The sequence below is a fragment of the Macrotis lagotis genome, chromosome 2, assembly GCF_037893015.1.
Source record: "Macrotis lagotis isolate mMagLag1 chromosome 2, bilby.v1.9.chrom.fasta, whole genome shotgun sequence".
NCBI lineage: Eukaryota > Metazoa > Chordata > Mammalia > Peramelemorphia > Peramelidae > Macrotis > Macrotis lagotis.
Genome location: NC_133659.1, coordinates 250,976,553 through 251,002,984, shown reverse-complemented (window position 1 = coordinate 251,002,984; position 26,432 = coordinate 250,976,553). Strand labels below are relative to the sequence as shown.

Below are 26,432 nucleotides of genomic sequence, written 5' to 3'. Positions count from 1 at the left end.
TGGAGATGGAGATAGAGATGATATAAATATAGATATACACATACATTATATACCTAGATAGTTTTAAAAAACACACACTCAGGGAAATTTGTGACAAAAACAAAAACCTCAAAAAAACAACAAAAAACCCCTTCCAAAAACCAAGCCAGGGAAAAGAGAGAGAATGAGGGGACAAGAGTAATATTGGCAGAAGAGATGATGGCTAACTAGTTTTTTCCTTTGGACACAGCAAACAATCAGTTGCTGTGACAATCATCACCATCATCATTTCAAAGGTTATGAAATCCTTTCTAAACATTACTCTGTGAGTTAGAAACTACAAGCATTGTTATCTTCATTTTTACAAATGAGAAAACTAAGACTCAGAGAGGTCCAGGATTGCCCAAGATCATGCAGTCAGTAAAGAGGAAGGATCTAAGCTATTCCTGTTCTCAAGTCTAGCCCTTTAATGACTATACAATAATGCCATTTAATTAAAGCTTCCTTTAATTTAACACTCCGGCTAGGAGAAAGTATGTTTTTCTTAAAGAGGCCTTTGTAAACAATGAAGCCACAGTTTCACATCAGAAAGATTTAAGGAAATTGACTATTAGGGAAGCATCTTTTCTCAACTTTTGTTAGTCTTTCCAGAGAAGAGGAGAGTATATAACTAAGAAAAACATAAAAGTAAATACTATAGAAAATACTGTAAAAATAGATTTGAGTTCTTAAAAAAAGTCATTTAGAAAAAGTCATCAATGCTCCTTATCTCCCCTGCTTCTAATTCTATTCACTTTTCAATAAATTGCATACCACACAATAATATTGAGAGAGGCAGGTAAAATATATATATATATATATATATACATATTACCTCTAAATTAACCCTATATAAACTGATGCAGAAAGTAGATGGTCCTTGATGATCTTCGACATATTATAAGAGCCGAATTAAGTTATTATACTTATTGATGCACCCTTCCAGGCCTGAGTAATATAATGTTATTGATTTTACCAATCTTTTTTCTTCCCTGTAACTGAAACCTAATGGCAAAATTCAGAAAAAAAAATTCACAGTGATACTTTGATTGGCTCTGGGTAGAAATGTAGAAATGTCTACTGACACTGGGGACTTTGTTGGAGTAGGAGTAGCATGCAGGAAAGGGCTATAAACTAAGGCAAGAGAAGTCACTCTCAGACCTATTGATGGGGTACTAAAATAGGGAGAGGTGCCAAGTGGAAGTTTTGTTTACTACTATCTAGTCTTTATTAGAGATGAAGGGAGGATTGAGAAGAGGATCTGTGCAGAACTGGAATAGAGCTGCCATTTTTAAGTAAGGAAGACCTAGTTGGTATGGGGGAAAAATTGTTCAGGAAGAAGCAGTGACATTTTAGAGAAATATTTTCAGCCCAGTCTCTAAAAAAATGACCAGGAATCAAAGGAATCAAAGACCAAAGGGGAGCCTGCTATTACTCTGAACCCATGTTATGTTCTAGCTGGTTGATAGGGGCTGAGTCTGAAAACATTCTTCCATTGCTTTGACTGAAACTCATACTAGACACTTGCAGAGTTCAGACCAAGGAGGCAGCAATCAAATTTTACCTTGAAATAAACCACTAGGGGAATACTAAAAGCTTGAAGGTTCCCAAACTGACCCTGAGATCTTGGAGTGAATAAAAGCAACAGAGCCAAACTAGACCTTTCCTCTAAAAGTGTAGCAGAGCCCAATCCTAATATCAAGTCAGATATCAGAAGTAGACTAGAAGAATGGGTCAAAAAGAAAATGAATTCTGCCAAAATAAACCATTAGGCTGGCAGGGATGCCAAAGAAAAAAAATGCAATGCCTTAGGAAAAAACAAAAACAAACAACTCAGTTTGGATATGCTTATCTAGAATCCAAGGAAAAGTTGAAGCAAGAATTTTTAAAAAGAGTTTTACAATGTTTTTATAATTGAAATAATAATGTTTGAGAAAAAAAGAAATGAGAGCTATGGAAGAATTAAAAAGAAAATCAATAACTTGATACAAAAGATACAAAAACTTGCTCAAGCAACACACTCCCTGAAATTTGAATGAAACAAATAGAAGCTAAGTACATGAGAAAATAAAAAGTATTAAAATAGTCAAAAAAAGTTTAAAAAGGACAAAATTATGTAAAGTATCTTAGAGAAAAACCTACTGATCCAGAAAACAAATTGAGAAAATGTAAGAAAGTGTTCTATCTGAACATGTCATGTCAGAATCTTTATGACCCCATGGACCATGCTAACTGTGAAGTTTTCCTGGCAAAGATATAAAAGTGATTTGCCATTTCTTTCTCCAGTGAACCAAGACAGAGGTAACTTGTTTTTTCATAGTCCTTCTCTATCTGCTGCTTTAAAAAAATTCTTATATTTCAAGAAATCTTTAAAGAAATCTATACAGATTTCTTAGAAACAGAAATCTAAGTGAAAAAACAAAGAATTCACTGGTGACTTACTGAAAGAAACATCAAAATAAGAACTTTTAAAAATGTCAGTAAAGAAACTCTCACTCTCTGCAGATGACATGATGGTATACCTAGAGAATCCCAAGAAATCATCCAAAAAAACTACTGAAAACAATTAGCAACTTTAGCAAAGTTGCAGGATATAAAATAAACCCTCATAAATCCTCTACTTTTCTATATATGACTAACAGGATACAGCAGAAAGAGCTAGAAAGAGAAATACCATTCAAAGTAACCCTAGACAATATAAAACACTTGGGAGTCTATTTGCCAAGGTAGACTCAGAAACTTTTTGAAAACAATTACAATACACTTCTCATAAAAATAAAATCTGATTTAAATAACTGGGCAAGCATCAACTGCTCATGGATAGGTCAAGCTAATATAATAAAAATGACAATTCTACCAAAACTAAACTATTTAGTGCCCTACCAATCAAAATTCCAAAAAAATTACTTTAATGGGTTAGAAAAAGTGATAAGTAAATTCATATGGAGAAATTTAAAAGTCAAGTATTTCCAGGAATTCAACAAAAAAAGTGCAAAAGAAGGTGGCTTAGCTTTACCAGATCTAAAATTCTATTATAAAGCACCAGTCATTAAAACTGGTATTGACTAAGAAATAGAGTGCTGGACCAGTAAAAAAGACTAGGTGCAAAAGCAGGAAACAATCATAGTAATTTGCTGTTTGATAAAGTCAAAGACTCCAGCTATTGGGATAAAAATTCTCTCTTCAATAAAAATTCTCTCTTTGATAAAAACTGCTGAGAAATTTGGAAGTTAGGATGGAAGAAACTTAGATTAGACCAAAACCTCACACCCTAAAACAAGATAAGATCAAAATGGATACAGGATTTAGACATAAAAAACAATATTATAAGCAAACTAGAAGTTCAAAGAGTAGTTTACCTGTCAGATCTATGGAAAGGGAAGCAGTTTATGACTAAGGAAGAGATGGAGAACATCACTAAAAACGAACTAGATAATTTTGATTACATTAAATTAAAAAATTTTTGCACAGTCAAAACCATTGGAACCAAGATCAAAAGAAATGAGTAAACTGGGGAACAATCGTTTACAACTAGTATTTCTGACAAATGACTCATTTCTAAAATATACAGAAAACTGAGTCAAATTTTTATAAAAACAAGTCATCCCCATTTGACAAATGACCAAAGGATATACAAAGGCAATTGTCAGATGAGGAGATCAAAGTGACCCATAGTCATATGAAAAATTACTCTAAATCATTATTTAGAGAAATTCAAATTAAAGCATCTCTGAGGTACCACCTCACACCTCTCAGACTGGCCAATATGACCAGAAAGGACAATGATCATTGTTGGAAGGGTTATAGGAAATCTGGGATACTATTACATTGTTGGAGCTGTGACCTCATCCAACCTTTCTGGAGAGAAATTTGGAACTATGCCCAAAGGGCAACAAAAGTGTGCATACCTTTTGATCCAGCAATACCACTACTGTATCTATACCCTGTAGAGATGTTGAAAAAGGGTAAAAACATCACTTGTACAAAAATATTCATAGCAGCCCTGCTTGTGATGGCAAAGAAGTGGAAATTTAGTAAATGTCCTTCAATTGGGGAATGGCTTAGCAAACTGTGGTATATGTATATCATGGAACACTATTGTTCTATTAGAAACCAAGAGGGATGGGAATTCAGGGAAGCCTGGAGGGATTTGCATGAACTCAAGCTGAGTGAGATGAGCATAGCCAGAAAAACACTGTACACCCTAACAGCAACATGGGGGTGATGATCAACCTTGATGGACTTGCTCATTCCATCAGTGTAACAATCAGGGACAATTTGGGGCTGTCTGTGATGGAGAATACCATCTGTATCCAGAGAAAGAATTGTGGAATTTGAACAAAGACCAAAGACTCTTACCATTAATTTAAAAAAAAAAATCCTGATACCTTATTGTCTGATCTTGCTATCTCTTTTACTTTATGTTTCTTCCTTAAGGATATGATTTCTCTCTCATGACATTCAATTTGGATCAATGTACAACATGGAAACAATGTAAAGACTAGTAAATTGCCTTCTGTGGGGGGGGGAAGTAAGATTAGGAGTAAAATTGTAATAAATAAAATAGTAAATAAGTAATAAATAAAATAAGTAAAATCTTTATAAAAAATGTCAGTCAAAATCCAGGACTCTCAGATCAAAGAAAATATAATGCAAGCAATCAGGGGAAAAAAGAATTTAAATAATAAGGAGCCACAGTGAGAAGTTCACAAGATTTAGAAGCCACCTAGCAGGATGGCTAGGTAGTACCAGTGAATGGAGCACTGGTCCAGGAGTCAGGAAGATCTTTCAAATTCAGCCTCAAATATTTGATACTTACTAGTTGTATGATTTTGGGCAAGTCATTTTACCTGAATGCCTCACATCCAGTGCCATCTCTAGTCTTGATTCATATCTGATCCTTGGACCCAGATGACTCCAGAGGAAAAAGTGAGGCTGGTGACTTAGCACAGCATCCCCTCATTCAAATTTTATTTATTTGCTTGTCATTGTATTACCTCCCTGATGTCATAGTCCTCCTTGAGAAAAAACAAAAAAACAACAGTACCTAACACAATAAAAGAGAAGAGAACTTGGTAGGATATTCCAGAAGGCAAAAAGGATATAGGCTTATAGGCAAAAATAACTTAGCAAAACTTAGTATAAGTACTATGAGGGAAAAATTAATCTTAGGGGTTTTTTTTGTTTTTTTTTAGCAAGGCAGATGGGGTTAAGTGGCTTGCCCAAGGCCACACAGCTAGGTAATTATTAAGTGTCTGAGACCGGATTTGAACCCAGGTACTCCTGACTCCAAGGCCGGTGCTTTATCCACTGCGCCACCTAGCCTCCCCCTTTTTAGTTTTTTTTTTTTAGCAAGGGAAAAATTAATCTTAAATGAAACAAAGGAGTTCTACACACTTACTGTAGAAAACTAGAGCTGTGTGAAAACTTTGAAGTCTAAACATAGTTGTTTAGAAAAATATAAAACTGCAAATAAGAATGAACAATGACAATTGACCCAATTAGAAGAACTTTAAATTCTAATAAAAATTAGAAGCACTTCTGTCTTGTTCAGGTTAGTTCTCATACCTTGTTGAGATTCCATATGCCCCACATTCTTGAGGGGCTCTGTAAAATTTAACAATTAAAAGTTTCCAACTATTTTCCTGTAGCTGATTTAACTTTGTCACTTCCTCTTCATGTCCCTTTAGAGCTTTCCCTAAAAGCAATTAAGATATACCAACCATTTCAGATAGTACATGTCTCTATTTGTTTGATGAATCTTTGGAAAGTTACCAAATACTGTAAAAATGCCTTTAAGAATACAACCAGGGTGGCTAGGTGGTGCAGTGGATAGAGCACCCAGCCCTGGAGTCAGGAGTATCTGAGTTCAAATCCAGCCTCAGACACTTAATAATTACTTGATTACTTCTTCTGAAAACTCTTCATATCTCTTGATCATTTAACAGTTGCATAATGGTTCCTATTTTTATACATTTGACTTAATTCTCTGAATATTTTAAAAATGAGATTTGAGGGAGAAACTTACTTCCTTCTCCATTCTATTCCCCCACACCAGTTTATGCTGTTCTTTCTCTCCTTTAATAAAACAAAAAATGTTTTGTATCTGATTATCTCCATGCTCAATCTATCCTCCCTTTATCATCTCCAGCTTTCTCTTATTTCCTTCTCCTCCTACTTTCCTGGAGAGCTAAATATATTTCTATACCCAACTAAATATGTATGTTATACCCTCTTTGAGCCAGTTCTGATAAGAGTAATGTTCACTCCCTTCCTCCTATCTCCCTTATATTCCTTGTCACTGCAAAAGCTTGTTATTGACTCTCTTATGTGAGATAACTTATCCCATTCTATATCTCCCTTTCCTTTTCTCCCAGCATATTCTTCTTCCTCACCCCTTAATTTTATTTTTTAGATATCATCCCTTCATATTCAACTCATACCTGTGCCCTATATCTATATCTATAAATTCCTAAGTGCCCTAATAAGGAGAAAGTTCGTGTGATTACAAATATCATCTTCCCATGTAGTAATGTAAACATTTCAACCTTATTAAGTCCCTTTACTCTTTACTTTTTTATGTTTCTATTGAGTCTTGTATTTGAAAGTCAAATTTTCTCTTGAGTTCTGGTCTTTCCATTAAAAATGCTTGATAGTTCTCTATTTCACTGATTTCCTCTTATTCCTCTTCCCAATTTTTTCTACCTCTCTTATTTGATTTTCAAAATATTTTTTGAATTTTCGTGATTCAATTTATATTTTTCTTGAAGATTTTGAAAACTTTCCTTGTCACTTGCTTGTAATTATCTATGGTCAGTTTTTTCTGTTATTTGTCCATTTTTTCAGTCTATTTCTTAACTTTTAACTCTTGGTTTAAGAAGGGCTCTGCTTCCAGAGTGGAGGGCACACTGTTCCAAGCCTCAGGCATTTTGTGCAGCTGTTTTCAGGCATATTTCTAGGGATTTGTAAGTTTTCAGTTCTTCCAAGGATCCAAGGTGTTATGAGCTAAGGAGAAATGTGTTTACTATTCTCTGGCCTGTGCTCTGCTCCATGAGTGACCACAAATATTCTTTTCTGCCCTGAAACTTTGCTTCACTGTGTCTGTGAGCTCTAGTGTCCTATTGCTCCTTCTCATCCTGGGATTGCCATCCAGGACTGTGACCTAGATCTGAGTATTAATAAAGGAACAGAATCCTTCAATCACTTCCAGCAAAGAGATCCCTATAATCTCCATCTCATCAGTTATAGTCTTTGAAAGTTCTTCAAGTAGCCTTTATTGCTGTCCCAAGACTTTATTAACTCAGTCCCAAGACTTTCTCCTTCTTTTTTTCTGAAGTCTGATCTATGTTGATCTTCTGAGTTGTCCTTGACTATACTTTGGTGAGCTCTGATGCTTCAGAAATTGTTTAATGGCATGATTTAAAGGTGTTCAAAGGAAGGTTTAGGGAAATTAAATAATCTAATCCTAAAAAAATGAATCGATCAAAGAAAAATTGTAGAAACTATCAGTAACTTCACCAAAAAGAATGACAACAATGAAACAACTTAACAGAATTTATGAAATGTAGTGAAATTAGTACTTAGGGGAAAATCTCTATCTCTAAATGCTTATATCATTAAAACAGAGAAAGATGAGATTAATGAATTCAGTGTGCAACTAGAAATACTAGAAAAAAAGTTTCATATCTACAGTTCAACTGTGATTTAAAAATCTTGAAAATCAAGGAAGAGATAAATAAAATTGAAATATGAAAATAACTGAAACTACAAATCAAACTACAAAAATCATTTAATTTGTAAAAAAAACAATAAAATATATAAACCATTTGATTTTGGAAAAGAAAACCAAATTACCAATATCAAAAAATGAAAAAGATGAATTCATCACCAATGAAGAGGAAATGTATGTGGTTGATGTCCTTCATTCTCAAAGAGAAGAAAATTGACATCACTGTGTTGGAATGTGACAATGTGACCAACTGTGACTGATCAGACCAATAAAAGCTCAAAAAGCTCTACCACAGATCTGACACAAAGAGTTTACATGAACATTTAGAGAAAAGATGTCTCCAAATTTGTGTTTCTCATGTTTCTTTTGTTCTACTTCAATTCTGCTTCACTCAGAGTACATGCTACCTGATCTTTAGTCACTGTCTCCCATGTCTCACAATCAATTCCAAAGTTCTTCAGAGAGATCTTGAGAGTGCCCTTGTATATCTTGGTCTAACCTCCAAGGAAGCACTTATCTGTGATAAGTTATCTGTAAAATAGTCTTTCAGGCAAATGTATATGTGGCCAGCTCATCTGTACTCTCTTCAGTAGAGTTTGAATGCCTGGCAGTTTATTTGTTATTATTTGTTTTTGAAACCTTATCTTGTCAGGTGATATTCAGAACTAAGACAAATCAAATGGAAGCAATTCAATTATCTGACATTGCAGTAGTCTACTCTTCAGGTTTCACAGGTTAGGATAATGGCTCTGTAGACTTTCAATTAGTAGTCAATACCTGTTCTTTCCCATACTTTCTTTCAGTGTCACTTATGCCCAAACAAGAGATTAAGTGCATTATGAAATATAAAATATAATTTTATTATATTAAATTAAAAAGCCTTTCTAAAAATGAAAACAATGCAATCAAGATTAGAAGGAAAACAAGAAGCTAGACTTCCTTTCTCAAATATATAGAGAACTGAATCAAAATTGTAAGAATATAAGTTGTTCCCCAATTGCTAAATGGTAAAAGAATATAAACAAATAGTTTTCAGATGATAAAATCAAAACTACCCATAGTCATATGAAACACTATTGGTTAGAGAAATGGAAACTAAAACAACTCTGAAGTACTACTTAAATCTATCATATTGGCTAATATTCTAAGAATTATGTAGGAGGCAAGGGACTTGCCCAAGGTAACACAACCTGTGGATGCTTATATGGATGAGAAGGCTTGAACTTAGGTCATCCTGTCTGAGGGGATAATTTTCTATCCACTATATCAACAATGTCAAATTCAAATAAAAACAGGGCTCACTAAACTGAATATTAAGATCACTCTAGCACATACCACAAACCTGCATCATAACATTATCAATGTTTTTAATGTGTGATTATTCATTTTGTTAAGTATTTCCTAATTACATTTTGATCTACTCTGAGACTACTCAAGAGTGATGTGGGTTATATATCTGACACCTGAACACTACATAATTTCACCTCATTTTTTATCACTATTAATCATCTACAATAGAGGGGTTCAATACAAGATGGGATCCGCAACACTCTCAAGTGCTGTCCGAACCATTAAAAAGGTTATTATTAGGAAATATGAAACAAAATCAATAACAATACAATAAAACATAGATATGGTAGTGTGTAGTTTTCTAAATCACAGATTAGTGTCCCCTGTTTCTATTTGAGTGATATCACTAGTTTACACATAGTCTAATTTACCTACTGTGGTTCTCACAACAAGATTTTTGAAAACTTTACAAAATTATAGAATTTAGAGCAAGGAAGTAAATAATAATCATTAAATCCCATACTCTCACTTATTAGATGAGTAAAGTAAGGTTCATAGTAATTTCCAGAGGAACTGATATTTGACTTCCTCCATTATAGATAAAATGTTCTCTCTCCTTTGTGTCGTTTCCTTCTCAATTTGTTCCTTTACCTGGGTACTATTGAAAAGTACAACCAAAAGACTTTTTCAAAATAATTCTATTTCAGTACAAATTACTATCTTGTCCCCAGCCCTCATCTCCATTTTCCATATTGGACTCTTGTTCGCCAGCTATTCTGTGCTCAACTAAATAAAGGGTTAAACTGTTTTGTGGATAAATTGAGCTCAAGATCAGGCATGTTTAGAGAAAAGTACCTATTTAAAATGCATTTTTCACCCCAACCCTGGAAAAACAAAGACATTCCAATGCCTCCTTTGTTCCTAATTGCTTGGCAATGCCCTATGAGAGAGCCTTCTCTAATATAGCAAACTGTCTTGTTCCAATCCTCTGCCCCCAGAGCACATGAAACAACATCAGAGATTTGGATTTCAACAGTTCTTAGAAGTTGCTGTCAGTAAGCTACATTTCAAGAGAATCTCCATCTAAAATAATGACCTAGTGATTAAATGTGTCAATTCCCACTAGGAATCTATTTTCAAGAGAAAATCACCTGAATTTTTTTATTTGCTAGATTTTGCACAAACACACACACACACACACACACACACTGCTGTGTTTTATAGGTAGTATTTTAGCAGAATAGCTTGTTAGCATAGACACAAATACATATATATATATACATACACATCTATGCAAATGTGTGTAAATTTGGAAAGAGAAAACAAATGAACAGTTCTGCAAAATATAAAAATCACACCAAAAGACCCCAATTATATATCTGTTCTATCAACACATCCTGCTTTAAAAGAGGCTCTGCCTTGATATCTTTATCAGTTGATGATAAATTTCCAATCAATTACAGCTATGGATGATGCATGGGTAAAGTAAGTTTGGTTCTTAATCACTTTGTCAGTCCTTGGAAATCTTTATCTAAAAAGAAATTTCATTGAATAGGAAGTATATAGTTGAAGAAACTTGGTCATGCCCTATGCCTCATCTATAAAATAAGACTTCTAGTTAGAAGGATGCTATAGTTTCTTGAGTCACTTCATTCTACTTTTGAATAGTTCTAATTACTATGAAGCTTTTTCCTTACATAGAGCCAAAATCTTCCTCTTTGTATATGCCAGCCTTCATCCTAGTTCTGCCTTCTGTGACCATGCAGAATTGTTTAAATTCTTTTCATGCAGAACTGTCTATCAAAGGCTTAAAAAGGGTTATTGCAGCCTAAGTATCTTTTCTCCTCTCTCTTTTAATTAGAGTGGGGAGAGTAAGAGGAGAAAAAAGGGGTTCCATTCAAATATTGTATGTGTGTGTGTGTATATATATATATATATATATATACATATATACGTATGTATGTATGTATGTATATATGGAAGAAATAGAAGAAAATGTGGAAGGAAGCACAGCTATTCAGAACAACTTTGAAAGCAATGTGTTATATAATTTTTTTAAAAATCAAGATGTATAAAATGGGGATAGGATTTATATACTATTTTCTTTTTGAAATATATTTGGAAACATTTATTATTTTTGCTTAAGTTTAAAATAATAAGATTTAAAATTCATTCAACCCTGGTATCTCACAAATAGGAAGAAGAAAGTCCCAACTGAGCCTAAATGTTTTGGGCTTGAGTTTGGAGATGATGTTTTTCCTTCTGAGGCCTAAGCATCAGACTTTTGCAGTGACAGAAAGTTCAAGGGACTGACCGTCTTCTCTTTTCCTGGGTCAAGTCTGAATCAAGCTAGTACAGTGGATAAGGTGTGGGACAGGAGCAAGAAAGAGGCTTGCTGCTATCAACACTTACAAGGAGATGCTTATTAGGGAGATAGTCTCTAATTTAGCCATATGGAAAAATAAAGGGGAAAAAAGGTATTAGAGATCTTTCAATCAGAGGTAGTTTAACTATAATCCTACAGGAGGAAGGAGAATGGAACAATTGACTTTAAGTCATTCTTCAACTCTCAATCTATGAAGTGTGAAGCACTCATTTAACTATTTAATATCAAAATAGCAAGTACAGTTACTAATTGTGGTAAAAGCAAACTAAATGCCCCAAATTTCTCTCCTGCCAAGGATTATGTTAATTTTTCCCCCTTCTCTCCATAAGAAGTAAGAAAAGAACTTTCTGATTTGAATATCTAACTACATCAGACTCTCAATCTCTAACACAATCTGATTCATCACAATTGACTGCTAAACTTGAAAGCCAGGCAATCAGTGGACATTAATCTTGTCAGTAGTTTCCCCTCCTAGTGTTTAACTATGGTTCTCCATAATCACTTCTTCATTCTTCATGGATTGCAGTAACTCTCCAAATTGCTTTAACCTGACTGTTGCTTGCATAGCAAAGCTGTGCTGAAGAGATTGAGAATGACAACATAAAACCTCAGGGGTTGGGTTTTTTCCACTTGAAAATATTGCAGTTGCTTATTCTCCTACAGTGCTTTTGAGCTAGAGAGATTGATATGCCTAATGGCTGGTATTGGCTGATGAGTCTAAATTACTTGAAAGGATGACTTTCATCATACTCTTCAATTTAGGGATTTCTTTTTGGTTTCAAAGGCAAGGTTAATTACCTTTAGAAAATGTTAAGCAATTATCCCCTAATAATAGCAGAGAAGATGTTCCAGAAGCAGCCACTTCAAGGCAGGGTGTGGGGCATTTGGCCTAGAAGCAAAGCTTCTGAATGAAAACTACTTTAAACTTTTAAAGGTTTAATGAGGAAGGACAGGTCTATGGCTCAGATCTCTGATCTTACGGTCCTATCAGTCACTGAACATTTCTGAGCATGCAGAAATTCATAGTCCTAAAAAAAGTGCTGGTAATAAAAAATGAATGTAAATGTGACATTCATATGCCCTCTTCCCCTGTTCAAGTTTATAATTTGGTGTTGAGGTCAATTTACCATCTCTGAAGCCAAATGATAAGCATAGCTAATATGACCAGTTTGTAACATTTAGCAATTGGTTTTAAAGACTTTTAAAGAGCCTCAAAAAAAAAAAAAATTTTTTTAAATAAATAAATAAAGAGCCTCTAGTTGTCACCCAACCTTTCCATCCTTTTTTACTGTCCTCTCTAATAATCTTTCAATCCTTCTTTACAACCCTCTCTAACAATACTACCCAAAATAAAACTATTTGATACTATCTCCTATTGCATGGATCTTTTGACTTCAATAACATCACAGACTTCTGATTCTTCTCTGTAATTCCTTTGTCTCTCAACTGACTCCTTCATCCTGTTCTGATGTTTTAATGTAGTTATTGCTTAAGGATTACCTTGATGCTTAACTTTTTTCTCTACATCCTAACCTTTAGCAATTTCATCCACTGTCATGATTTCAAACAGAACTATCTATTTGTATGACTCCTATATCTATATCTCCAATCCTGACCATTATCTAAAGTTCAGACTTGTATGACCAAAGCCCTCTGAGACCATGGATATGTCCCTATGATCTTTTAACTACATTACATGTCCCACATAATTTCCCCCATATTCTTATTTTTAATCATCTATTTGACTTCCTTTTTTGGAAAAGTGACAACACAATTCACCCAATTTTTACATCTAAAATCGTGAAAATATTTCCTGTTCCTCAAATCCTATAACAAGTCAGTTATGAAAATTATACTTTCTTTAATATCTTTCTCATCCAACCTTTCTTTTCTTTTCCTGTTTTGCTCTGGGTAAAGTCTGAATCAGGTTAGTCCAGTAATTCAACCTGAGGACAGAATAAAATAATAAGACACTGACTGATTTAGAGTCTTTAATAGAAGGAAGTTTACTTTATAATAGCAAGGAAAGAATCTTCAGCAAATATAAAGGGTTGATTCATTTGAGCTCAGCTCCTCTCAGTTCTGCATTTGCCATTACAAGGCACTTGCTAACTTACATGGCAGTGGAAAATTTATTGTTCCCGAATTTCTCTCTTTTATAATTGATAATTTATTTTTCCAAATACATGTTTTGAAAGTTTTCAAGATTTATCTATATGCATGTGTATATTTTTAAGTTACAAAATTTCCTTCCACCCTCTCTTGCCACCCCTCTCCCCTCAGTGGCAAACAACTTAATATTGGATATTCACATTTATGTTAAACATGTTTACATATTAGTCATTTTTGGTATGAGGAATTAGGATTAAGGGAAAGAAGTACATAAGAGAATTTTTTAAAAAATGAATATAGTGTTTATTAGATCCTGAAGGATTTGGGGGGAAGTTGTTTTATTTTGTTTTTCTTCCTCTGGATGGGGACACCATTGTCCATTCCCAGTCTAATATGGTTTTCTTAGCTCTCGGAACTGCTGAGAAGAGTTGCATCCATCCAGACTGATCACCTTGCAATGCTGTGTTTTTGTAGAGAATGTTCTCTTGGTTTTGCTCCTTTTGCTCAGCATCAGATCCTGTAATTCATTCCATGTTTCTCTACAGTACAACCATTCATTGTTTCTTATAGAAAAATAGTATTCCGTAATATTCATGAACCTTAACTTGTTCAACTATTTCCCAATTGATGGGCATCCCCTCAATTCAGACTATGCCCTAGAAACCTCTTCACCCTGAACTTTATACATTGGAAGTATCCTCCACCCCTTCTATGATTAATTGATTCCTCTCAAAATATCCATTTTCAGGAGGATGATTAGGCCATCTAGATCTTCAGAATGAACTTATTCTACAAAGCCACAGAAACCTTTTCATCATAGGAGTTGACTCTTCCCTCCCCCTGTTTCAGATTCTGTTTATATATTGTCTTCCCACGCTTAGAATATAAGCTCCTTGAAGACAAGGAATATATTTTACACACACACACATACACACACACACACACACACACACACACACACACGCACACTCACTCGCTCGCTCACTCACTCACTCACCCAACACAGAGAGAGAGAGAGAGAGAGAGAGAGAGAGAGAGAGTCAGTCCTTTCCTGGCTGTTACATCTGAGCTAATAGAGAAGCTACATCAAGGCTATCAGCCTTGGTCCCCTGAATCAATTAAATCAACATGATAGTTTCTTGGGTGGGTGGGGGGACTAGCATATGTGATGGGGGCTTTTCAGTTTTAGTAGAAATTAGTAGAGTACAGACCAGAACCCTGCTGAATTCTCTCAACATTCCCTTCCAAACAACTTTGAGATAACACCTCAAATCAAATTTTGGAGCAACAGAAACAACAAAAGATCAGAAGAGCATTTTCTAGTCTAAGACAGGAAGTTCACAGGACAGGACTGGAATATTGGGGCAGAAAAGGGAAGAAGGTCCAATAGTGGACCTCTGAGAGAGTCACAGCAGAATCAGAAGAAGTTTGGCCCAGAAACAGTAAGAGAATCAAATAAGTGGTCAGAAAGAGATTATAGGGGACCCTTTGCTGATACTAGGTGGAATATAATTGATTCAAACCCATTCCCTCTGTCTATGTAGACTCCTTCTAACTGTTCAAATAATAATAAAATTCCTAGGTGTCATATGCATCACAATCCCTTATAGGAATGCATATGACACCTAGGAATTATATTAGTACAATCTCTTTAAAAAACTGTATCATGAGAAAGAGATACATTGGGAGGAGGAGGAGAGGAAGATGTAGAATGGAGCAAATTTTCTCACATAAAGAAAAAAGGATGTAAAGGGAAAGCATGTAAAAGCATGTAAAGGAACATTTTTTAGAGTGAAGAGGAAAATTAGAGGGGGCGGAAAGCAGACAATACTTGGACCTCATTCTTATCTAAATTGGTTCAGTGGGAAGAATATATAGCCACACTCAGTGTGATAGAAATTTATACTAAAAGGGAGAGAAAAGAATAAATAGAGAAAAATATAATGGAAGGAAATGCATAGTTAGTGATCATAATTGTGAATGTGAATGAGATGAGTTAACCTATAGAAACAAGCAGATAACACAATGAATTGACAAACCAAATCCAACAATATGTTATACACACCTGAGACAGAAAGTTGAAATGAAGGGCCAGAACAGAATTTATTATACTTCAGGTGAAATGAAGCCGTCAATGACAACAATCATGACTAAAACAAAGCAAAAGCAAAATGGTACCACAATGAAGTTATTTTAAAGAAATTTACAACAAATTTCTCTGATAAAGGCCTCATTTCTCAAATATGTATAGAGAACTGAGTCAAATTCGGAAAATCTAAGTTGTGATGTGAAAACTCCAGTTTGATAAATGAGCAAAGAATATGAATGGGCAACTTTTAGAAGAAGAAATCAAAGTGAAAATTAGTCATATCAAAATGGTCTAAATGACTTTTGATTAGAGAAAAGCAAATAAAAACAACTCTTGAGGTACCTTAAGCCCTATCAGAAATGATAAATGCTGGAAGAAATTAGGGAAAATAAGTACATTAATGAATTGTTGGTGAGGTAGCGAATTGATTTGACCATTCTGGTGATTTGAAACTATATCCCAAAGGGCTATAAAACTGCACATAACCTTTGATCCAGCAATATTACTGCTGGGTCTGTACCTCAAAGAGATTAAAGAAAAAGGGAGAGGACCAATATCTACAAAATATTCATAGCAACCCTTTTGTGGTGCCAAAGAACTGGAAAATTAGGGGATGCTTATCAATTGAGGAATAGCATAACAAGTTGTGGTATATGAATTGTGATAGAGTACTATTGTGCTATAAGAAATGATGAAAGGATAGTTTCAGGAAAAATGGCAAGAGCTATATGAACTGATGTAAAGTGAAGTGAGAAGAATTAGGAGATCACTTGTGCACAGTAACAGAAATTTCATAAAGATGATCAACGGTGAAAGACTGGGCAACTCTGATTAATATAGTTATCCAAGACAATTTATGGTGAAAAAATGTTGTCCACATCCTGAGAGAGACTTGATGAACTCTGAATACAAACTGAAGTATAATTTTCTCTTTATATTTTTCTTTTTTTATATATGTCTTATATGGAAATATGGTTTACATGATTTCACACATGTAATTGATATATTGCTTGCCTTCTCAGTGTATGTATGGGAATTGAGGAATGAGGGAGAAAATCTGAAATTCAGAACTTAAAAAGGAAAAAAAATAGAAAAAAAATTAAGAAATTTAACAAAAAAGCAAAAAAATGAAATTGCTTTTACCACACTCTCATTAATGTTTGTATAGATCTGTTCATGTCACTTCTCTGAATAAAATGCACTCTTAACTTTATCTGTCAAATACAGTTGAATCTCCTTATCTAGCCTCCAAAGCCTGGAGCTATCCTATCTTTTCAGCTTTATTTCATATTATTCCCCTTAACATATGGCAGAGTTTAGCCAAACTAACTTTCTGTCTTCTCACTGAAAATGCCTAGTGCTTTTATCAGTCATTTTTACCAAGTTTAAAATGTCTTGAGAGGTGGAACAGCATGTAGCACTCTGGATTTGTAGTCAAGAAGATAAAACTTTAAATTTAGTTTCAAATCCTTACCAGTTGTGCTGTCATGGGCAAATCCCTTAATCTTTCCAAGCCTCAATTTCCTTATCAGCAAAATGTAGAAGAGTAGACTTGTGATCTTCTGATGTCTCTTCTAGTTCTATCTATGTATACTCTTATGATCCTTCCTGTTCCATTTCATCTGTTGAACTTCTACTAATCTTTTAAACTCATCTCAAATGCTACCTCCTTTATCAGTTCTGTCCATAATAAGGATATCTCCCTTTGGACTAAATGAAATGCTTTCCTTTATAGTCTCTTATGTACTAATCTTGCATGAACCACAGTTATCTGGGTTTGTGTAATATATTAGATAATAATTTAATTCAGAAGGATTCCTGTTTTAATATTATTTTATGCCCCCTCAATACTTGTGCAAGCTATAAATTAATAAATTACTTGTCAAATGAATAGGTTTTGAAATATTAACTTATTTAAATTGGATCTGGCTACAAATTGCTTCAGACTTCACATAGGTTTGGCTCTCTTCCAACTTATTCTTACAGCAAAATAGTCTCTGTGTTAAATTCCATATGTTTATTCCCTTTATTGGTAATAATAATTGATCAACCAGTTCTTTTAACCTCTCAATATTTTTTTAAACTTCTCTTTCATGATTTGTGTGATTTATCTTCTAGAGTAACTAGTTTGGGTTTTTTCTTGTTTTGGTTGCCCTTTCTCCACTTTCCCCCCTCTTTTTCCTAATTTTTTGTCCCCAATTTTCTTGTATATTTCATTTTCTTGTTTCCATCTCCTCATTTCCGCTAATTTAGGTTTGAGATTTCCTCTCTAGTTGATTATAACATTTGAAACTTGAATTTTTTTTTGCAAGGCAATGGGGTTAAGTGGCTTGCCCAAGGCCACACAGCTAAGTAAGTATTAAGTGTCTGAGACCAGATTTGAACTCAGGTACTCCTGACTCCAGGGCCGGTGCTCTATCCACTGCATTGCCTAACTTGAATTCTTTTTTAAAAAAAATTTAACAAATATTTTATTTGTTTTCCAATTGCATACAATAGTAGTTTCTACCAATTATTTTTTGCAAGGTTTTGAATTTTGCAATTTTCCCCCTCCCCAATAGAAGATAGTCTGATTGTCTCTACATTGTTTTCATGATATGTATAAATCAATACTGAATATGTTGAGAGAGAAAAAAAATATATCCTTAAGGAAGAAAGAAAAATATTAGGGATAGCAAAATTATGTAATACTGAAGACAACTTTTTAAAAATTGAAGATAACAATTATGGTCTTTTTTCAATAACTCCACAGTTCTTTCTCTGGATAGTGATGGTATTCTCCATCAAAGATACCTCAAAACTGTCCCTGATTATTGCATTGATGGAGTGAGCAAATCCATCAAGGTTGATCATCACTGCACATTATACAACTTGAATTTTTTTTATACAGCTTGAATTCTTAAAGAAACTAGACCATTTTGTAACAAAATAAGAAATAAATGTTCAAACCATCAAATGCCACAAATATGTTGGACATATGTAAAATAGATTACATTATAATGAGAACATGCCAAGGTTCGTACTAAGATTGGGGGGGGGAGCATTCTGCCTGACTAAATTTCAAAATTTAATTAATATAATTCCAGCATTTAGGAATTAAGCCCAGGGGAACCAATATTAATTTGATGGGGATAAAGGATAAAGGCCATTTCAGAGGACTTTGACTTTCTCTTCTTCAAGAATATGTGGGGGTGGCTAGGTGACGTAGTGGATAAAGCACCAGCCCTGGAGTCAGGAGTACCTGGGTTCAAATCCGGTCTCAGACACTTAATAATTACCTAGCTGTGTGGCCTTGGGCAAGCCACTTAACCCCATTTGCCTTGCAGAAACCTAAAAAAGGAAAAGAATATGTGGAGCAAATAATAGCAACTCATTGAAAACAGTAAGGAAAAAGCTCCTGGGCCTAGGTATTTCTGAACTCATTCACACTTTATTGAGCATAAGTGGTGGATGATTTGATTGAATTAGACTATATTGAATTAGAGACTACTCTTTAAACTGAGTGATTATAAAAGGAAGTAAGAAGTCTTCATTCAAGTAGATGCTCAGAGAAAGAAACGGAACATTAGAGAAGAACTAGCAATAGTTCTTAGATGGAGGAATAAATTTAGTCGGTATATTTGCATAGTTTCTCTGACAAAAATCAATAATGACAGGCTGGGAGATGTAGTTGGTTGTAATTGCAAGTCTGCACATGGACCAAAAAGTAGCAATTAAAGAGTCAATGGTGAGCATAAAAGGTGGACACTTTTAACAGCATAAGGGATATGACAAATTCCTGGAGAGTTCAAGGATCCATACTTTTAGTGAGATCAAAGAGTTCACAGAAAGCACACAGCTACTAAACAAAAGAGAGTCCTGGGACAGAGCTGTCTAGAGAAAGAAGAAGTTTCTGCACAGTCTTGGCCTCTTGAAGAAAAAAAAATTGAGCAAAAATCAGGACTTTACCATCTGCTACTACTATGAGTTATTCAAATAGGGAAGATTTCAGGGGAAAATAGTTACTAGCTTAGCAAGCCCAATTTTTTTCTTTCTCTGTGAAATTCAAACTCTTAGGATAGTACTATAAGGTTGGAGGAATGTTTAATTCCCAATAGATAAAGGTAGAATTCACCAGAGTATTCAGGGGTTGTCTCTCTAGCAACCCAAACATTGCTTTCCTTCCAAGAGAAGTCAAAACCTGTAAGGTAAGTTTATTTGTTTATACTCAAATTCTCTCAAGATTCTAAGGTAACCCTATACTAGGGAAATATATTCCCCTTAACTTAATACTATAGCTCTTGAGTCCTCTTTGATATATTTCTATGAAACTAGCCACTCACCATAATAACACTATTAGATCTTCAGCAAAATATTTACTTAATAAGAAGAAAGCAACAGTAATCAATAAAACACACATATTCAATAGGGTGAGTGGGAATAAACAGAAAACTAGCATGGAAACAGATAACTGAAGAAAATCCATGTGCTCAGGATAACTTACAATTCTGAACCTAAGATCATCATGAATTGATCCATTCAGGAGCATCTTCACCACTTGAAAGCTATTTCTTTGGTAATTGTTCTTCTGGTCCTGACTCACACTCTCCTATTGAATGAGTCTTTCCTATTCTCAAATCATTAATGTACTGACAAGTTCTTATAAATTACAATTACCTTTGAAAAGGAATTGAGAGAGGTCCAAGAAACAGAAAGAGGCAGAACTGGTAAGCAGGAGCCCGAAGGCAACTGAGCCTTGAGTGATCAGTCTACCTAAGGTAGGGAGTAGAGAGAGAATTCTGAAGTCTGTTCTCTCTTCCTGGAACAGGAATAAGGGGCTCTGACCACATTCAGATCCTAATCATAGCCTAGCTCCCCCCCCCCCCGAGAACAGCAGGTCCCCCCACCTCAGTCCTGTGGCAGAGTGGTGCACTTGTGGTCATTCACAGATGGGAGGGAAGACAGAGCCTCACACACTGAGATCCTAATGGGGAAGGGTGTGTCCCAATAATACTCAAAAGCTCAGGAAGCACTCCAAAACCAGTCACAGACTGGGGAAATGAGTAAACAGAGGGAAAAAAAGAGGAACACCATTGAGAAATACATTGTCTATGATCCCAAGAAGAATCAAAATACTCAATCTGAAGATGAGGAAGTACAAGCTCCTGCATCTAAAGACTACAAGAAATACAGAAATTGGGCTCAGGCTAAAAAGGTGTTGAAAATCAAGTAAGGAAGATAGCATGAAAAATTGGGAAAAGAAATGAGAAAGATGCAGAAAAAAACATGAAAAAGAAGTCAGCAGTTTAGTCAAGGAGATCCAAAAATATTCTGAAGAAAATTACATGTTAAAAACCAGCCTAGGTCAAATGAATAAAACAGTTCAAAAAGTTATTGAGGAGAAGAATGCTTTAAAAAGCAGAATTGGCCAGATGGAAAAAGAGATAAGAAAGCTCTCTGAGGAAAACAAATCCTTCAGATCTAGAATGGAGCTAAAGGAAGCTGTTGACTTTATGAGAAGTCAAGATACAATACTTCAAAATCAAAAGAATGAAAAATTAGAAGAAAATGTGAAACATCTCATTAAAAAACAACTGATCTGGAAAACAGATTAAGGACAGATAATTTAAAAATTATTGGGATACCTGAAAGTCATGATTAGGAAAAGAGCCTTGACCTCATTTTTAAAGAATTCCTACAGGAAAATTGCCCAGGTATGCTAGAAGTAGAGGGCAATATAGAAATTGAGAGAATCCACCAATCTCCCCCAGAAAGAGATCCAAAAAAAAACCAACCCCCAGGAATATTATAGCCAAGTTCCAGAACTCCCAAGTCAAAAAGAAAATATTATAAGCAGCTAGAAGGACACAATCATGAAGCTGCAGTCAGGATCACATAGGACTAAAAAGCAATTAGATTAAGGGAGGCAAAAGAGCTCAGAATGCAACCGAGAATCAACTACCCAGCAAAACTGAACATCCTCTTCCAGGGAAAAATATGGACTTTCAATGAACGAGAGGAATTTCAAATGTTCCTGTTGAAATGGCCAGAGCTGAATAGAAAGTTTGATCTTCAAAAACAGGACTCAGGTGAAGCATAGAGAGTGGAATATGAGGGACTTAGTGATGATGAACTGCATGTATTCCTGCATAGAAAAATGAAACTGATAATACTCATATGAAACTTCTCATTAGGTAGAGCAGGTAGAAGGAGGTTTTATAGATGAAGCACAGGAGAGAGCTGAATTTGAAGATATAATATAGTGTAAAATGGAGTCAATGGGAAATGTAAAAGGGAAATGTAATGGGAGTAAGAGAAAGGAGAGTTGGAATAGGCTAAGATAATTCATATAATAAGTTTTTTATTGCAATGATCTATTCCAATGATAAGGAAGGGGGGAAGGCAAGGCGGAATGAGGGAAACTTCACTCTTATCAGAGGTGGCTAGGAGAGGAAACATCATATATACTCAATGGGGTATAGATATCTAGAGTAAGAAGGAGAGAAAGGAGACAGGGGGAAGTGGGGGGATGTGAGTAATGGAGGAGAGGGTAGACTATGCAGGAATGTGGTCAGATATAATATATTTTCCTTTTTACTTCTTGCAAGGGGCTGGGATTGGATGGCCTGTCCGGGACCACAGGGCGAGGTGGTTGCTGGACCTTAGGGGTGGTATATGGGCTTGTGGCCTCTTGGCCCCAGGGCCTGTGATCAGTCTGCTGTGCCACTCAGCTACTCTGCAGCATATTTAAGAAGAGGGACAGAGTGAAAGGAGGAAGAAAATAGAGGACATAGTATTGGGGAGGTATGAATGGAGGAAGTTGCGTTCAGCAATGGCAACAATGGAAAAATATGGAAGTACCTTTTGTGATGGACTTATTATAAAGAATGTAATCCACCCACGGCAGAGCTGGTGGTGTTGGAACACAGACTGAAGCATATTTATTATTATTTTTGTATTTCAATTTTATTTTTTTTCTCTTTCCTTTATTGCTCATAAGGCGGGAGTGGGTATTATGCTTACTCTTAAACAAGAATATCTTAGTAATGTATAAGAAACATCATTTGTACAAAAATAAAAATAAATACAATATTGGAATTGAGAATATGTGACACTATCATATTGAACTAGCAGTTCCCTATAACGAAAACACTAGAACAATCATCAGACTAGCTGTCTCTGTGGAAGGCAGGCAAATCCAGCCAGCTGTATACTCACTAGAGTTTTGTCTTTCAATTAGCTAGCAAATAACCAATTCAACAGCACATCAGTTGCAAAAACTGCAGTTCCCATTTTAAGTTTTCTCTCACAACTAGAAAGGATGGCAGAGAGCAAAGGCAACTTTGAGAGACTTCACCTCTCTCATACTGTTGCTGGTAATAAAGTCTTTGGAAAAGCTTTTCCTTAGCAAATCAAGGACTAGTAGTTGAAAGCGTCTTATTAGCTGATTATCCTTTAATGGGTTTCTTCATGGAGATTCATTTATCCCGTACCTTCTGCTGAATTTTCTTCAAAAATTCTTGGCTTCTTCTGCCAGGTTCTTTAATTCAAATTCAGTAACTCAATTTAGAGCCTCCAATCATCACAGACTCACCTTTCCTCCATTAAATAAAAACATAAGAAACATTATGTTTTTTATTTTAATAAAAACTAAGATTTTTTTATTTAATCATTTCACAGTATTCAAGCAATTATTTTATCGAGGTTTTTTGTAATGTTAACCTCTTAAAACTAAAAAACATTTCTATGCAAATGAGCTGAGGGACCACAGTGCCCTATAGCCAAACATTTTGCAGTCCTCAGATTGATTCCTCTAAGAAACTGTTTCTTTATACTTGAACTTTAAATTTTTTAGTTCATAAAAGTCCTTTCTCTGCCCTCTTTCAATCACTAAGCTTCTCATAAATAAAAAGCTATTCCTTACAACCTTTACAAAATAAGTTTAAAATCCTTTTTATTCAGACAAATATGGCAACCATATTCTATCTGAAAACTGTTCCTTTATACATATATTTCACCAATTTTTATTGAGCAAAAATATTTTCTACTCCACTTCATCACCAAACATCTCCTATGAATGGAGTATTGCTTTACATTTTTTCACAAGTTTATTTCTTTATACAAAATTATTTTTTCTTCTTTTAGCAGTCAAACTACTCAAATGTTTTGGATAATATTCTCTATAAAGAATGGACCAATAGATAAGGATGGATACCACCTACAACAATTTAGTATTTTTCTGTAAACTCTTGTGTGAAAACATAATTTTTACCTAAGACACTAGAAATATAATAGACCAATTGAAAGGAGCAAGGCTTATTAAAACAAAACAAAGAGAGAATAGAAGATCTTGCTATAATATTCCCTTTAATGTGGTGGCTTCCTTTGAAATGTATTCTTAATTATATTAGAAATTGGGGGGGGGGGCAGAGCCAAGATGGCAACAAGAGAGGATCCTCTCTTATGCATTCTCTCATAAAACTTACAAACTAAGGACTCTAACTAAATTTTTGAGAAACAGAACCCACAGAAGGACCCAATGAGGCAGTTCTGCTATAGAAGGTAACCTGGAAAAGAGCAGAAAGGCTCTGCTCCCCAGGGTTGGAGGGGTGGCCCACCAGAGGGGTGGCCTGCCAGAGCGAAAGAACTTCAGCCTCCCAGAGGCAGCCCTAGGGCACTGGGAGCCACAGCTCACAGCAGCTGGGGAGTTTTATGCCCCAGGGATCACTGGGCAAACCTGGAAGAACAGCAGGGGGACCTCTACCACAGTGAGCACATGAAGCCCAGCCCTCAAGGCACACAGTGAGCAGCATGGCCAAGGCAGTCCAGATCCAGGAAACAGAAGCAGGCAGAGCTGGTAAGCAGGAGCTCCCAGGGCATGAGCCCATTGAACCTAAGGAAGGGAGTGAAGAGAGACTGCTAAGCTCTGTCCTTGGAATAGAACTCTGGGGTTCTGACCACATTCAGATCCTGATCATAGTCTAGGCCCCCCCATAAAACAGCAGGGCCTCCCCCACCTCAGCCCTGTGGCAGAGGGGGGTGCTTATGGTCATTCACAGACCAGGAGGGAGGACAGAGCCTCACATACTGAGATCCTTGTGGGAGTATCCCAAAAGCTCAGGAAGCACCCCCAAAACAGACTTAGGCTGGGAAAATGAGCAAGCAGAGAAACAAGAGGAACACCATTGAGAAACATTTTGCCTATGAGGCCAAGAAGAATCAAAATACTCAGTCTGAAGATGAGGAAGCACAAGCTCCTGCATCTAAAGACACCAAGAAAAACAGAAATTGGGCTCAAGCTATGACAGAGCTCAAAAAAGAGTTTGAAAATCAAATGAGGTGTTAGAAGAAAAACTGGGAAAAGAAATGAGAGATGCAGGAAAAACATGAAAATGAAGCCAGCAGCTTAGTCAAGGAAATCCAAAAAAATGCTGAAGAAAACAGCATGCTAAAAACTAGCTTAGGTCAAATGGATAAAACAGTTCAAAAAGTTTTGAGGAGAAGAATGCTTTAAAAAGCAGAATTGGCAAGATGGAAAAAGAGATAAGAAATCTCTCTGAGGAAAACAAATCCTTCAGACAAAGAATAGAATTCAGGGAGACTGCTGAATTTATGAGAAATCAGGACTCAATACTTCAAAACCAAAAGAATGAAAAATTAGAAGAAAATGTGAAACATCTCATTGAAAAAACAACTGATTTGGAAAACAGACTTAGGAAAGATAATTTAAAAATTATTGGAATACCTGAAAGTCATGATCAGGAAAACAGCCTTGACATCATTTTCAAAGAAATACTACAGGAAAATTGCCCTGATATCCTAGAAGCAGAGGGCAAAATAGAAATGGAGAGAATCCACTGCCCCCCCCCCCAAGAAAGAGCTCCCACAAAACCTACCCCCAGGAATATTATAGCCAAGTTCCAGAACTCCCAAGTCAAAGAGAACATAATACAATCAGCCAGAAGGACACAATTCAAATACCATGGAGCTGCAATCAGGATCTCACAGGACTTAGCAGCAACTACATTAAAAGCTCATAGGGCTTGGAATATAATATACCAGAAGGCAAAAGAGCTTAGAATGCAACCACGAATCAACTACCCAGCAAAACTGAATGTCCTCTTCCAGGGAAAAATATGGACTTTCAATGAACCAGGGGAATTTCAAATGTTCCTGTTGGAATGGCCAGAGCCGAACAGAAGGTTTGATCTTCAAATACAGGGCTCAGGTAAAGCATAGAGATTGGAGGAGAAGGGGAAAATATGAGGGACTTAATGATGATGAACTGCATGTATTCCTGTATAGAAAAATGACACTGATAATACTCATATGAACCTTCTCAATCAAGAGAGCAGGTAGAAGGAGCTATTATAGATGAAGCACAGGAGAAAGCTGAATTTGAAGATAAAATAAGGTGTAAAAGTGGAGTCAATAGAAAACAAAGGGAAATGTAATGGGAGAAAGAAAAAAGGAGAGGGGGAATAGGCCAAGATATTTCATATGAGATTTTTATTTATTGCAATGAGCTATTGCAGTTATATGGAAGGGGGGAACGTAAGGGGGAATGAGGGAATCTTCACTCTCATCAGAGGTGGCTAGGAGAGGAAACAGCATATATACTCAATGGGGTATAGACATCTGGAGTAAGAAGGGGGGGACAAGGGGAAGGGGTGGGGATGTGAATGAAGAGAAGAGGATGGACCATGGGGGAGAGTAGTCAGATATAACACATTTTCTTTTTTATTTCTTGCAAGGGGCAGAGATTGGATGGCCTGTCCTGGACCATAGGGCCAGGTGGATGCTGGGCCTAAGGGGTGGTATAGGGGCTC

General features: G+C 35.6%; 1 protein-coding gene and 1 long non-coding RNA gene across 3 annotated transcripts in view; one reads left to right on the top strand and one right to left on the bottom strand.

The window, feature by feature from the left end:
- The window catches only part of LOC141514700 (coiled-coil domain-containing protein 91-like), a 500,695-nt gene that overhangs the window by 279,984 nt on the left and 194,279 nt on the right, over positions 1-26,432 (bottom strand). The window lies entirely within an intron of this gene.
- LOC141514702 (uncharacterized) overlaps positions 1-26,432 on the top strand; it is a 344,275-nt gene that overhangs the window by 221,649 nt on the left and 96,194 nt on the right. The window lies entirely within an intron of this gene.